General features: G+C 42.7%; 1 protein-coding gene and 1 non-coding gene across 3 annotated transcripts in view; one reads left to right on the forward strand and one right to left on the reverse strand.

Annotated features, from left to right (window-relative positions):
* LOC126249803 (uncharacterized) overlaps nt 1-16,848 on the reverse strand; it is a 619,524-nt gene that overhangs the window by 201,669 nt on the left and 401,007 nt on the right. The window lies entirely within an intron of this gene.
* LOC126249814 (5S ribosomal RNA) lies at nt 8,412-8,530 on the forward strand. Its single transcript, XR_007545671.1, has one exon. It is a non-coding gene; the product is annotated as a 5S ribosomal RNA (ribosomal RNA).

The following is a 16,848-nucleotide window of genomic DNA, read 5'->3' on the forward strand; positions in this document are numbered from 1 at the left end:
AAAAATATGTTTTTATCAGTTTATTGGCAATTCTTAAAATTTTTGTTCTAGGATGTTTCCGAAGCCTCTTATAAGTATTCATATCCAAAATATCATTGATCTTGTGATAGTCTTAACTCTTCATCACAACTGTGGCGTTACCTTTGTCAGCGGTAATTACAATATTACCCGCACTGATATTCCTCAGCGCCTTCCTTTCCAGTTTTGACGAAGTACCGTTAGATGACTTGAATTTAAACAATATTCTAGCACTATTTGTCTTAATTTCGTCAGCGGACCGTCTTGCTAACATAAGGATTCTTACCTCGACATCTCCTAAAATGTTCTCCGTGGGAATCTAACGTTCAGTACTATGGAACCCAGTGCAGAGGTGTCAGTTAATAGACAGAAAAGGACGTATGCTAGCTTACAGAAGAACAAACCAGAAAGTTTAATTGCTGACTATTTCTGATCAGCGATTAACTCTTCTGGTAGGGAATCAACTAAATATGAAAGTTCAGTTCTATCTAAATGAGGTAGTTTCGCTGTGACGCTGCTAAGTTTGGGAGCTCCTCGAGCCCTTGTTGCAGTTGCCCTTTTACGTCCGAAGATTTCTCGCCCACACTCGGAAACGAAGCGTCAGGGAATTATTTTATGTATCAACCACGGTCTCTCAGCGCGGGGAAATTAACTGAAGTTGCGTAGACGGCTTGTATAAGCAGTCGTGAAAGAAACGAATTAAGGAACGTTAGAGTTTAACGTCCGTTTGACGACGGGATCATTCGAGACCGAACACAGGCTGGCGTTAGAGAGAACTAAATCGGCAGTATTTTTCTTATGAAAGTTAGGGAAACCCCGGAAAATTTAAATGTGGATGGCGAATGTGGATTTGGACAGCTTTCCTTCAGAAGGTGAGCCTAGTGTCTTAACCGCTGTGCCACTTCTTCTACTAGAATAGGTTTTATATTAGCACTGTTGGCACTTGTGCCCAGTACCAGTCGCGTTCATTTAGGGGTTTTAGCTTATGAGTTATATGTTCATCTCACAGCTGTCAGCAAAGGTCGGTGCAAGCAGTCGTGGGTAGATCTGGTCATCTGGAGTTGTACCATGTTGCATTACCTCACAGAAGCAGAGATTCCTCAGATCCAGTGACTATAAGGTTGTATTATAGGTGTAATGGAAAAATGTTCCAAAATTTTTGAGAATCACATCGGCGAGTGAAATTTCCCAACATTTTATGACTTAATATAAATGCAGCAAACTACATGCAGTTGTTTCTTGAAACATTGGTTCACTGCCACAAACTAGTTTTCGAGCCTTTTGAGGCTCGTCTTCAGATGCGTCCCAAACGAAATTTCCATCTTTATTTCCGTATTCTGTAGTGTGATGCTGGTATTAGCTTGTAACAGAATGTTCGGTATTATGAGATGACAGCACATGCTACATTCTGGTGGATTTATGGCGACGAATGTATTTACATTTTTAGTGAAAAGTGATTAACCTGTGGCCAATAAGCAATTAAAATTAAAGCTACCAGGCAGATAGTAACCACAATGACGCCCACATTGTCGTGAGCCAGTACCGAGCGTCACGCTACGGAAATAAAAACGTAAATTCCATATGGGGCACATCTGAAGATTAGCCTGAAAAAACTCGAAAACCAATTTTTGGTATAAACAAATCTTTCAGAAACTGGCTCGTTTCCTACATTTATATTCAGTACACCGTCACGGGTTGTACAACATCGATAATGGATAAGTTAATTTTGTGATTGTTTAGTTTGCTCTCTTTGACGAAACGGTACTTTCGAGCAGCGAAGAAGATATCCTTCATGGAAATGTTGAGTGATAAACTTACGAAACATGTTAAAATCCACTGCAACACATTCGTATTCATTCTGAGACTCAAGTTTCGAATACCCTGTGATACCGAATACAACTCATTGCCTGTACATAAGATAGCAAAAGAAATCTTCCTTTACCCTCTTTTATTGTGCGGTGTTTTTCGAAGCCCAAGTAATTTTAATCGACGAAGTTAAGTTTATAAAGTCAGTCAGTCATCTGATTATTCGAAATACAATCCAAAGCTTCAGACACAATTCGTAAACATCTTATTAACGTGTAAACGCTGCGATATTTTTACTGCTCTTTTTCTTTTTAATTAGATATTAAACAAATATTAAACTTTCTTTCCCACTGTGTTAGGTATATACGTTAGGGAAAACACATGAACATATCACTTAGAACCAGGATGTTGATTCCGCAAGAATTTTTTATCATAATTTTGTGCTGAATCTCATTTCAAACCATTTCAGAGCAGATTGTGATGACTGGTTGCCATACTTACTGAATTCCTTTACTGGCGAACTCACGGAATGAGGGTTGCAAATGCTATCGCCGTTATGCCGCAGGGATTAAGAATCACCATGCGTCCATCTTAATTATAATTTCTGTTGTTTCCTAAGTTGTTTGAGGCTTATGTTGGGATGTATGTGCTTTGATAGCCGATGGACTTCACCGTCCATCTTGTTCTGACCTGACGCTGCTCCTCTCACGGCCTCACGGTGCGACGATAAACTCTTACATCCTTCCAGCGAATGCTTACACAGTTATGGCGGAAAATTAAACCTTTAGTCATTAAACCTTTAGTCATTAAGTCTTTAGTCATTAAACCTTTCACCCATTGGCTACCAATTTTATATCAAAAATATTAATGTATGGTTATTTTAATTAATTGCTTTGTCAGAAGTAACAATATGAAAAGAATATTCCCCGCCGTTTCGTTTTCCAAGTGATTTCAGGGGGAGGGGGGGGGGGCATATTGTAACCCACGCTACAGTTGCTGAATAAGGGCTTCTTTTGTGATGCGGCAAGCTTCAGTTCGTGGGTGCAAATCGTTGACGCTGTGTGTCCGGCAGCCCGCTTTGCGAATCTGGTAATTGGGTTGCTTGTCTGTGTGGTGTGACAATACGGTGACAAGGACAGTAAAACCTGCAGGTGCAGTTGTAATTAATTGTAAGAATTCTGCTAACAACTAGTAGGCTTCCCGTTACCAGAGGAAAACTGATACATAACAGTAGAAAACTCCAACATGCAACAAATTCCAGCTGGTTCTCTGATAACCTATCATGGGACACACGTACCCCGTTGGTAGTCAAAGGGTTAAACATTTTACCGACTCAGTCTATTGTGGTCTTCCGTCCGAAAGCTCGTTTGGTGCAGCTCTCGAGTCTAATCTATCCTGTGCAAATCGCTTCATCTCTGAATAAAAAAAGGGTTCAAATGGCTCTGAGCACTATGGGACTCAACATCTTAGGTTATAAGTCCCCTAGAACTTAGAACTACTTAAACCTAACTAACCTAAGGAGATCACACACACCCATGCCCGAGGCAGGATTCGAACCTGCGACCGTAGCAGTCCCGCGGTTCTGGACTGCAGCGCCAGAACCGCACGGCCACCGCGGCCGGCATCTCTGAATGACTGCTGCATATTTACATCGATGTCAACCTGCATGGCCAGTTTGTTCGCCACACACTTCCCTTCATTATCGAACACACTATTCATTGATGTCTCAGAATGTGTCCTATCGACCAGTCCCTTCTTTTAGTCAATTTGTGCCACAAATTTCTTTTTCCCCAATTCGATTATACCATCTCATTAGTTATTAGGTCTGTCCGTTTAAACTTCAGCATTCTTCTGTAGCACCACATTTCAAAACCTTGTATTCTCTTGTCTGGATTGCTTATCTTATACGTTGCACTTCCGTGTTATATTTTATGAAATTTGTAAGTGGTATGTAATAAATTATGCATGTCCAGAGAAACCGTATTTCTGTTTTATAATAACGGTATCAGCGCTGAATGCCAAATAAAATTGTAAACCATTTTAGTTGCCAAGGAAATTATACTTTCATAATTTCTGACTCTCTCGTAGTATCGGTAAATTTTGGAAATTTTTGGTAAGGTCCTATGGGACCAAACTGCTGAGGTCATCCGTCTCCAGGCTTACTCACCACTTAATCTAACTTAAACTAACTTACGCTAAGGACAACACACACACGCATGCCAGAGGGAGGACTCGAGCCTCCAACGGGGAAGCCGCGCGAACCGTGACAAGGCGCTAGAGACCGTGCGGCTACCCAGCTCAGCTCGCAGTATCGGTGCTGTGAAATTATGAACTACTGCATTATACTTTATCTACTAGCGGTTAGACCGCCTCCAGCCGTCCCGGGAACAATTACCGGTACTGTCAGAAATTTTTCCTTCGTGAGAAGAGAGGACTGAAACATGGTCCACTAAACCTCGTAATGCCAAATGAGAAGCTGCTTGACCGAGAAGTAGCCGCTGCAAGATCTGCAAAGCCGGTAACAACCGGGAGAGTTGTGTGCTTACCCCACGCCAGTCCGTACCGCAGCCAATTGATGCTGTCACATGAGGATGACGCGGCGGTTGGTCGGCACCGGTTGGCCCATCAGGGAGCGTTTCTCTTTAGTAGAGTGTAGCATCCGCACTCGCTGTCGCCGTGTTGGTGGTGACGACACACGTGGTATCAGTCACATGGGACAAACAAGCTCACGAGGACTGGTCAGAGCCAGATGTAAGACATACAACTCACATTCGATGGTCTACCATACGAGCTGCATTTGTTTGAGTCAGATGACTTGGAAGACATACAAGCATCCTCGTGTTTATGAAGTGTCCTTCAAACAATTCTGATACTGAAACTTCCTGGCAGATTAAAACTGTGTGCGGGACCGAGACTCGAACTCGGAACCTTTGCCTTTCGCGGGCAAGTTGGAAGGTAGGAGAAGCGGTACTGGCTGAATTAGAGCTGTGGGGACGGGGCGTGAGTCGTGCTTGGGTACCTCAGTTGGTAGAGCACTTGCCTGCGAAAGGTAAAGGTCCCGAGTTCGAGTCTCGGTGCGGCACACAGTTTTAATCTGCCAGGAAGTTTCATATCAGTGCCCACTCCGCCGTAGAGTGAAAGTTTCATTCTAGAATTCTGATACTACTGCTGCAGTGCCTGCGTGGAGCTGTAGATGAACGAATAGATGTGACGCTGGATCCCTGTGTATCGGTCTCCGGTGAGAGACTATGACATACTTATTAAAAGCACTATCCATCTGATTATAAATATCTCTAACAGGAAGGTACCTCCAGCACCTACATAAAGGGTCTCCTATTGGAAAGCTGGCAGCATCTCTTCATGTTACTTACATTCAAAAGCGAGGAGGTGGTTCTATCTGATATGACTGTTCACCGGTTGCTGGCGTCTAACATTGAATCTGAGAGTGATTTACTTCACTTTGGGGTGTAGGCCAAAGAAGGCTAAAATCAAAGACAGTTACAATAATTCATGTTTTGCGTTACATCAGCTATCCAGTCGACTGAGACATATAAATGATATACATCAAATGAATTGCCAATTGCAAATAAGGACAACCATCAGTTGCAGAATGGAATGACAATGAAAATTTGTGACGGACCGCGACTCGAACCCGGATTTCTCGCTTATCGCAAGCGGTACCTTACTATTTAGCTATCCATACACGACCCACGGCCAGAACCAATCTTCCATATGTCGTCACTCATGCGTCTACGATCTGTACTCGTACGTCCGTACAGGTTAGACGTTGTACTTGAAATGGTTCAAATGGCTCTGAGCACTATGGGACTTAGCTTCTAAGGTCATCAGTCCCCTAGAACTTAGAACTACTTAAACCTAACTAACCTAAGGACATCACCCACATCCATGCCCGAGGCAGGATTCGAACCTGCGACCATAGTGGTCGCTCGGTCCCAGACTGTAGCGCCTAGAACCCCTCGGCCACAAGCCGGCTGTATTTGAAAGTCGCTTGCTCCGTATCGGCAGATAAATACGGTATTTCAGTGCCTGTTTTATTCTGAGCTTTGCATCGTAATCAGAATAAAATAGGCACTGGGATATGGTATATATCGTATAGAAAATGTCGTATAAATGATGATGCTGAAATGAATCGTGTCGATGAACATCTCTTTCTCAGCTTGAAATTAACGACGGTAACGGAAACAGACTAATGATGTTGGAAATTTCTTATTATTGGCTCAAATGGCTCTGAGCACTATGGGACTTAACATCTGAGGTCATCATTCCCTTAGAACTTAGAACTACTTAAGCCTAACTATCCTAAGGACAGCACACACATCCATGTCCGAGGCAGGATTCGAACCTGCGACCGTAGAGGTCGCGCGATTCGAGACTGAATTTCTTATTATTCTTGTCTCGATTCGCGTCTACTCTTGGACTACATTTGAAGTCAAATAAACGTGAATTATTAGATGTTTGGTGCCACTTCTTGCGGTAGTATACAGCGTTTGCAGATGCAAATCGAATACTAAGAGTCATCAAAACTTCTTTTCCAAAATGGACTGCCGAAATCTGAGCTGTAAACCTTCTCCCAAATGTTTCTATAGTTGCAAATAATGTAGCTCTTTCAGGTATGTTTCTCATATCATAATTCCGTCACATTTTTTAATCTCTTTGCAAAATGTAGCGAAAGGAAAACTAAAAGATGTTTTTCTTCAGGAAAATGTATTCAGCATGGAATGTGGTACGAAAAAAAAAAAACGATACTTGTGGATATTTCATTATCACGAGCTGTGAACACTCTCTCGTGATGATGATTACATTTTCCCCTGTTTAGCTGTACGGCCGGCCGAAGTGGGGGAGCGGTTCTAGGCGCTACAGTCTGAAACCGCGCGACCGCTGCGGTCGCAGGTTCGAATCCTGCCTCGGGCATGTATGTGTGTGATGTCCTTAGGTTAGTTAGGTTTAAGTAGTTCTAAGTTCTAGGGGACTGATGACCTCCGAAGTTAAGTCCCATAGTGCTCAGAGCCATTTGAACCTTTTTTTTTTTGTTTAGCTGTTCCCTGTGTTCTTACTTATCTAAGTTTCGTTATCAATTATAATGAAACTTTTTCTGTCTTTTCCTTTCATTACATGGGTACACACGTGCAATTTATAGGTCTAAATAGAATTGAGGAAACTGTTCATTAATAAGCTTAAATCCCTTTACCACATAATTCATCGAATAAAAAACAAGGACTGTTTTCGTACCAACCCCTTTACTCTCTCTTTGAGCGTATCTGAGAAATTTCTGAATGGTATTTTGTTTAACTATCTCGCTGAAAATCTGGTGAGTAACTGTGGCGAGCTCCACCTATTCCCTAACAGAGCTGTCAATAATACGTTAGAATGTCATTAAAACTTCTTGAGAATTATTATTTTAGTTCATCTGCTCCGACGTTGGCGTCCACTAATGAAGCTGTCGCCATTAGCAGCTTTAGACCACAGCGGTGCTTGCTGCGTGCCTTCGGCGTCTTCTTTCATCAGAAGCGCTTAGATTTTCAAATATGGCATCTTGGGATGACTACTTCGCACAGTCTCAAACGGTCTGGTTTTAAGCCATGCTCTTCATAACGCATAGATTATGATCGTAGCTGCCGTGCTATACGCATTGTTAATTATGTCACAATAAAAATACTTTTACCTCCGAGCACTCTGGATTAAAGGCACTTACCAAGTTCGTTTTTTGTTACAGAAATAAGCGCTTTCGACCTCTCATTTCCAAGCTCACTGCGTTATTTAGAACCCGACCTGGCTCCAAAATTCTGCCGCTATTGTAAGTCATATCAATTTCCATCAAAAAATTTCATTAAATTTTTTCAAATACCACTGCCTATGAACAAGATAACATTCACAACCCGTTTTCACCCACATCGACTTCTGTTACCCTCTCAGCCATTTAGCAACCATGAAGGCTCACTGTTACGTCACCAAGACTCGGAACTGCTATGCGAAAAATCCAAAAACCCCTGGTTTTGATGAATACAAGGAAAATTAGCCATAATAATATAACACGTTTCTAAACACAGTTCTAGTCTTGACTAAATTTGTAAAAACGTGTCCATCAAAAGCAATTGATCTTTCTTTCATAACAAACAAAGAATTTCAGATAATGTAGAACTTAACAATAACTCACTGACTGATTAAAAATGTGAGCAAGGTTAGGATTTAGCATCCTGTCGACGACGAGGTCATTAGAAACGGAACAGAAGGTCGAATTAGGGAAGGAAATTAGCCTTGGCCTTTTCAAGAGAAACATCGCAACATTTGTTTATGCAATTTATGGAAACCACGGAAAGGCAAAATTTGGATGACCGTCCTCTCGAACGCGAGTCAGTCTCAGCCACTGCACCATCTCGCTCGGCTACTGTTCAGTTTTTAAAATGTTGCAAAGACAGTGAGTTAATGCAGTCTGGTCATTAGGCATCAGAAAACCAGCTTTTTGTTCTGCTTCGTTATAATTATTCGACACGGATAAAAACGAAATTTGATACCGCAGTGTGTATAATATTGATTACCCCATGTCCGCCCCCGGTAGTTGAGTGGCCGCCAACGGCCATACCATGTTGAATACACCGGTTCTCGTCCGATCACCGAAGTTAAGCAACATCGGGCCCGGTTAGTACTTGAATGGGTGACCGCCTGGGAACACCGGGTGCTGTTGGCTCCATCTCATGTCCGCTCCCGGTAGCTGAATGGTCAGCGAGACGGATTGTCAATCCTCTGAGCCCGGGTTCGATTCCCGGCTGGGTCGGGGAATTTTCTCCGCCCAGGGACTGGGTGTTGTGTTAGCCGGCACGGTAGCTCAGCGTGTTCGGTCAGAGGGCTGCGTGCTCTCTGTAATAAAAAAACTGAGTCAAGGAACCAATGATCAATTTGAACGGATGTCTTGTGACGTCCGCCCCAACCAAACGCAACGAACTATATCGAACAAAATAAGGAAAAAAAATGTGGCCAGCGCGACAGACTGTCAATCCTAAGGGCCCGGGTTCGATTCCCGGCTGGATCGGAGATTTTCTCCGCTCAGGGACTGGGTGTTATGTTGTCCTAATCATCATCATTTCATCCCCATAGACGCGCAAGTCGCCGAAGTGGCATCAAATCGAAAGACTTGCACCAGGCGAGCGGTCTACCCGACGGGAGGCCCTCGTCACACGACATTATTACCCCTCGATTTATAATTAAGGATATCTACAAAATTCCTGCCTAGGAGTTATCCAAGCAACACTTGCGTGAGGCGTAGTGAAATTTTAAACGATGGGACTACACGGCAGATTTACTAATGACTGACACTTTTGAATTGACAAACTGCGTTATTTCATTTGCAAAATGGTTCAAATGGCTCTGAGCAGTATGGGACTTAACATCTGTGGTCATCAGTCCCCTAGAACTTATAACTACTTAAACCTAACTAACCTAAGAACATCACACACATGCCTGAGGCAGGATTCGAACCTGCGACCGTAGCAGTCGCGCGATTCCTGACTGAAGCGCCTAGAACCGCTCGGCCATACCGGCCGGCTATTTCATTTGCAGCCACACAGTTACACACAGAATGGTTTCTTTTCGAATACTGCCTTTTCAGATGTGTAATAAGCGTAAAGTGGCTTCATCTGTTTACGCTATTACATTATTTACTTCCAAGAGAAAACGAAGACATGGAGTTATTTTGATACAGAAGTGATTAGTAAATCGATTTTTGTAAAAATTTGACATTTTTATCTTCATAATTAAGCGTATTTGGTGATGGTAATGTGATCATTTGCCGGAACGTTTTGCCAGTTGGACACAGAAATCCGACCGTACACTCATGAATTATTTTGGGAGGTATATTCCCATCTGTCGCCACTCTATGGTCATGGCAACAACATTTAATTAAGCGCCGTACAGAACCATATTTATGACTATACGCCGCGATAAACCTGTGTTGTGTTCTTTTCTAACATCGACATTTGATGAATTTGGCGAACTCTTTACGAGTAGTACTGGGTGGCAAAATAAAACTGGTCCGGAAATTATTGATGAGACTGACGCAGAAATGGCCCTCGTTAATGAGCAGGAGAACTGCTTAACTGAAGTAGTAAAACAACAGGAAATTCGCATATTAGCAACAACGAAGGCTGCAGCCTACATTCTGTGAATAAAATGGTTCAAATGGCTCTGAGCACTATGGGACTTAACTTCTGAGGTCATCACTCCCCTAGAACTTAGAACTACTTAAACCTAACTAACCTAAGGACATCACACACATCCATGCCCGAAGCAGGATTCGAACCTGTGACCGTAGCGGTCGCGCGGTTCCAGACTGTAGCGCCTAGAACCGCTCGGCCACTCCGGCCGGCTTCTGTGAATACATCAACGTATTGGTGAAGGAAGTTGTTGCATAAAGCCCATATTTACTCCTATGGTATCGTGAGGAAAGACGTGCTCAAATCTTGGTTAACGACGAGGCAATAAAAATGGACTGTTCATTTGAATGACATGATTCCAGTTTTTCATCAAAATTTTCGTTTCTTACTCAAGCTATCTCATTTAGTCAACCTAAGTAAATATTAAAATGGTTTTCACATCAGAAAAGTCTTACAAAATGAAGTTCTTCCCACCACTCGTCCTTTGCTGTTACTACGGAGATCGATTTCGAATACGAATTATCGTCTGACACGTACATCAAGTAAAGCACTTATCCTTTTATAAATAACCAGACTTACTTTCCTGCCAGTTCAGCACGACTAAATAAAGGAATGTGGCTCTGCTGTTGTCGCTTGAGGACTTTTATGGTCGTCCAGTTGCACGGAGTCGTTGCAATAGCGGTGTGGCTATTTTGAAGTGACCGCAGGAGAGGGGAAGACACGCCTAGAATGCCTACTTACGGCGTCACTTGTGGGGACTGTTGTCATTTCGCTGATTGCGGCATTCCGTTGCTCGCCTCTCCGCCTGCAATTTCCAGTGTTACAAACAACTTTCTGCGTTTCTACAACTCTGTTCGAGTTCCGCAATTCCGTGATCCCAGGCTGGCAGGAATCCGGGCAGTTAGCGAAGGGGCCTAAGCACCAGTCCTCCATGTGGGGTTAGCGTGCCTGCACGGAGACAAAGATTGCTCGGTCGAGTTCTTAACGTCTGAACTGTAACCTCATCACCCTAGGACACTTTTGTGCCTCCTGGCAATGACTCAGCTGAAAAAACTTCGCAATTACAGCTCGTGAACTGCGACTGGCAACGGCGGCGTTACTGGGCGCCAGTATGGAGGACCATGTGGTATGCACATCACTCTATTATGTCCCTCCGTAGTCGAGACAGCTAATGAGCAACACTCCATGCAGAGGCAGCCGATGAGTCCTCGTTTAGGAAGTACGAGGGTGGGTCAATAAATAAGTAGCAAACTGGGATAGAGACACCACAGCCTTGTGTACCAGCCTGAAATATATTTTCATTTTCAATATACCACTTTGCAAATTTAAACATTTATTCCGTCGCTCGACAAAGCGTTAAAAGCCTGCAGCATGGAGTTCTTGTGGCAGCGTTCGCGACAGAAATAGTGACCTCTCGATATACAGGGTGGTCCATTGATCGTGACCGGGCCAAATATCTCACGAAATAAGCTTCAAACGAAAAAACTACAAAGAATGAAACTCGTCTAGCTTGAAGGGGGAAACCAGATGGCGCTGCCATAGGTCAAAAGGATATCAACTGCGTTTTTTACATAGGAACCGCCACATTTTATTACATGTTCGTGTAGTACGTAAAGAAATATGAATGTTTTTGTTGGACCACTTTTTTCGCCTTGTGATAGATGGCGCTGTAATAGTCGCAACATAGGGCTCACAATTTTAGACGAACAGTTGGTAAGAGGTAGGTTTTTTAAATTAAAATACAGAACGTAGGTACGTTTGAACATTTTATTTCGGTTGTTCCAGTGTGATACATGTACCTTTGTGAACATATCATTTCTGAGAACGCATCCTGTTACAGCGTGATTACCTATAAATACCACATTAATGCAATAAATGCTCAAAATGATGTCAGTCAACCTCAATGCATTTAGCAATACGTGTAACGACATTCCTCTCTACAGCGAGTAGTTGGCCTTCCGTAATGTTCAAACATGCATTGACAATGCGCTGACGCATGTTGTCAGGCGTTGTCGGTGGATCACGACAGCAAATATCCTTCAACTTTCCCCACAGAAAGAAATCCGGAGACGTCAGATCCGGTGTACGTACAGGCCATGGTATGGTGCTTCGACGATCAATCCACCTGTCATGAAATATGCTATTCAATATCGCTTCAACCGCACGAGAGCTATGTGCCGGGCATCCATCATGTGGGAAGTACATTGCCATTCTGCAATGCAGTGAAACATTATGTAGTAACATCGATAGAACATTACATAGGAAATCAGCATACACTGCACCATTTAGATTGTCATCTATAAAATGGGGGCCAATTATCCTTCCTCCCATAATACCGCACCATGCAGTAACCCGCCAAGGACGCTGATGTTCCACTCGTCGCAGCCATCGTGAATTTTCCGTTGCCCAATAGTGCACATCGTGCCTGTTTACGTTACCGCTGTTGGTGAATGACGCTTCGTCGCTAAATAGTACTCCTTTCAAAAAATCTGTCATCGTGACGTAATTTCTCTTGTGCCTAGTGGCATGCAATTTCAGGTGCATAGAAATATACTACGTGTACAATCGATGTTGATGTAGCATTCTCAACACCGACGTTTTTGAGATTTCCGATTCTCGCGCAATTTGTCTGCTACTGATGTGCGGATTATCCGCCACTGCAGCTAAAACACCTACTTAGGCATCATCATTTGTTGCAGGTCGTGGTTGACGTTTCACACGTGGCTGAACACTCCCTGTTTCCTTAAATAACGTAACTATCCGGCGAACGGTCCGGAAACTTGGATGATTTCTTCCAGGATACCGAGCAGCATACACAGCACACGCCCGTTGGGCATTTTGATCACAATAGCCATACATCAACACGATATCGAACTTTTCCGCAATTGGTAAACGGTTCATTTTAACACGGGTAATGTATCACGAAGCAAATACCGTCCGCACTGGCGGAATGTTACGTGATACCACGTACTTATACGTTTGTGACTATTACTGCGCCATCTATCACAAAGCGAAAAACGTGGTTCAACTAAAACATTTATATTTCTTTACGTACTACACGAATATGTAATAAAAAGTGGGGGTCCTATTTAAAGACCGATGACCTAAGCAGTTTGGTCCCTTAGAAATTTACATTTTCCTATTTTAAAAAAACGCAGTTGATATTCGTTTGACCTATGGCAGCGCCATCTAGCGGGCCAACCATAACGCCATCTGGTTTCCCCCTTCAAGCTAGACAAGTTTCGTTCTTTGTAGTTTTTTCGTTTGACGCTTATTTCGTGAGATATTTGGCCCGGTCACGATCAATGGACCACACTGTATAACATGTTTATTTGGTTTCTTTAATTGCTGCAACCCTAAAGACCGACATGTCGTGGGGGATAGCTAAATACGCCTGGACAACGATACAATATGCCGTCATTGGATATACAGAATGGCAAGAACGCTCCTAGTTTGTGATTGTCTTTGTCCTTTGCTGAATACCTATATCCAATTGAACAAAGTTTCCGTTAAATACATTTCTAACCATACACGGGAAGAATCTCGCTGTGGACGTGCTTTGCGGATAGTCCCTCAGTTCACAAAATACGCGTTGTTCTAGCCGAGTACACACTCATAGCACTCCTGCCATCTTGGTCTGATTGCAGATCAATAGTTTTTGATCGCGGCATACTGTGTATTGGCTACCTTCCACTCAACATGTGCTGCTGCTAGATATGTATAGACGCCAAATTTAAAACGGTGTGCCGTACTTTGGCGTCTGGGATCTATTTGACTCACCTTTGTAGTCAGCACTGATAGTATTTGGCCGGCAAAGGCAGGAGTGGTGGGGTCGTCAAGTTCCTCGTAATCAGACCTTGCGCCAATGTCTTAAGTCAAATTACAAATCTCTCCACACTGTAACCGCCCTTTGAAAGTGTAACAGGTTTTATTCCATAATCTAGATTTCGGCCTTAGGCCATGATAACGTGTTACAAGCGCATATATATACAGGGTGGTCCATTAATGGTGACCGGGACAAATATCTCACGAAATAAACATCAAACGAAAAAACTACAAAGAACGAAACTCGTCTAGCTTGAAGGGGGAAACCAGATGGCGCCATGGTTAGCCCGCTAGATGGCGCTGCCATAGGTCAAACAGATATCAACTGCGTTTTTTTTAAATAGGAACCCCCATTTTTTATTACATATTAGTGCAGTAGTAAAGAAATATGAATGTTTTAGTAAGACCACTTTTTTCGCTTTGTGACAGATGGCTCTGTAATAGTCACAAACGTATAAGTACGTGGTATCATGTAAGATTCCGCCAGTGCGGACGGTATTTGCTTCGTGATACATTACCCGTGTTAAAATGAACCGTTTACCAATTGCGGAAAAGGTCGATATCGTGTTGATGTATGGCTATTGTGATCAAAATGCCCAACGGGCGTGTGCTGTGTATGCTGCTCGGTATCGTCGACGACATCATCCAAGTGTCCGGACCGTTCGCCGGATAGTTACGTTATTTAAGGAAACAGGAAGTGTTCAGCCACATGTGAAACGTCAACCACGACCTGCAACAAATGATGATGCCCAAGTAGATGTTTTCGCTGCTGTCGCGGCTAATCCGCACATCAGTAGCAGACAAATTGCGCGAGAATCGGGAATCTCGAAAACAACTGTGTTGAGAATGCTACATCAACATCGATTGCACCCGTACCATATTTCTATGCACCAGGAACTGCATGGCGATGACTTTGAACGTCGTGTACAGTTCTGCCACTGGGCACAAGAGAAATTACGGGACGATGACAGATTTTTTGCACGCGTTCTATTTATTCACCAACAGCGGTAACGTAACCGGGCATAATATGCACTATTGGGCAACGGAAAATCCATGATGGCTGCGACAAGTGGAACATCAGCGACCTCGGCGGGTTAATGTATGGTGCGGCATTATGGGAGGACGGATAGTTGGCCCCCATTTTATCGATGACAATCTAAATGGTGCAATGTATGCTGATTTTCTATGTAATGTTCTACCGATGTTACTACATGATGTTTCACTGCATGACAGAATGGCGATGTACTTCCAACATGATGGATGTCCGTCACATAGCTCGCGTGCGGTTGAAGCGGTATTGAATAGCATATTTCATGACAGGTGGATAGGTCATCGGAGCACCATACTATGGCCGGCACGTTCACCGGATCTGACGCCCCTGGATTTCTTTCTGTGGGGAATGTTGAAGGATATTTGCTATCGTGATCCACCGACAACGCCTGACAACATGCGTCAGCGTTTTGTCAATGCATGTGCGAACGTTACGGAAGGCGAACTACTCGCTCTTGAGAGGAAGTTCGTCATACGTATTGCCAAATGCATTGAGGTTGACTGAAATCATTTTGAGCATTTATTGCATTAATGTGGTATTTACAGGTAATCACGCTGTAACAGCATGCGTTCTCAGAAGGTACATGTATCACATTGGAACAACCGAAATAAAATGTTCAAACGTACCTACGTTCTGTATTTTAATTTAAAAAACCTACCTGTTACCAACTGTTCGTCTAAAATTGTGAGCCATATGTTTGTGACTATTACAGCGCCATCTATTACAAAGCGAAAAAAGTTGTCCAACTAAAACATTCATATTTCTTTACGTACTACACGAATATGTAATAAAAATGGGGGTTCCTATTTAAAAAAAACGCAGTTTTTGGCAGCGCCATCTAGCGGGCCAACCATAGCGCCATCTGGTTTCCCCCTTCAAGCTAGACGAGTTTCGTTCTTTGTAGTTTTTTCGTTTGACGCTTATTTCGTGAGATATTTGGCGCGGTCACGATCAATGGACCACCCTGTAGAACACTAAGTCATTTTAAAAATATGTATCTTCGGTTATACAAATCAATTTTGTCAAAAGTAAATGCGAGAACATTTGTTTAACAGGCTAATTTACTGTCAATTAGCATGTCTTCTCCACTTGATATGGTTGTGGAATAGAACAGATGACCAAATCACAGGTTTTAAACTTCGCTACCCTGGATCTAAGCAGCTACTAACATAAACATCAATGCTATGTTGCTATATTAATTTTATTTTATCCAACTTACCACTATTACCTCGTTTATAGCTTTTTAAATTTTATCTTTTATATAATTTTTAACAGATGATTGGGCACTTTCACTAGTTATGCCCAATTAAGTAATTTTTTCATTAGTTTTATATTTTGTCGATGTGCATCTAACCATCTTTTATTCAGTTACGTATTACCATTTGTTAACGATCCGGCCAGTCAGTCAATTCCTATGCTCCAGATGGCTGTACTTCTCCTTGTAATATGACGGCCGCTAGTATTCGTGCGCGGCTGTCTTCTACCACCACGTCACTCCGTATCTCGGCTTCACGTGCGGCTATCACCAACACCGACTCAAAGGAAGGCCGCGGCGCTTGTTGGTGACTTCACGTCAGCTAGGCACAGCGAACGCCAGGTCTGTTGCAGGCAGAAACGCCTGGGCGTGCTTATCACTATAAATCTCTTATTTTTGGACAAAATGTTTGGTATTGTTTTGGATTCTGCAGTTTTATTTAGATGAAAGATTTTCTTACTGTCGTAAAGCTACAAATGAAGATCATAGTTCTGTATTACTGAATCCTGTCGAAACAAACGTAGATCAATATGAGAAGATGCTTTGCCCCATTGCAACCTTCGGAAGTTTCACATTCAAGTAACTATATTTACTTGATCCATTTTGTTATCGAAACTTACCCCAATCCCTTACAATGAACTCATTTCTTTTATTTATTTATTTATTTTTGTTTGACATCGTCACTTGAAATGTGAACTAATTTACATGTGTAAATGTCCAACTGT

Source organism: Schistocerca nitens, chromosome 3, assembly GCF_023898315.1.
Source record: "Schistocerca nitens isolate TAMUIC-IGC-003100 chromosome 3, iqSchNite1.1, whole genome shotgun sequence".
In the NCBI taxonomy this organism is placed as follows: domain Eukaryota; kingdom Metazoa; phylum Arthropoda; class Insecta; order Orthoptera; family Acrididae; genus Schistocerca; species Schistocerca nitens.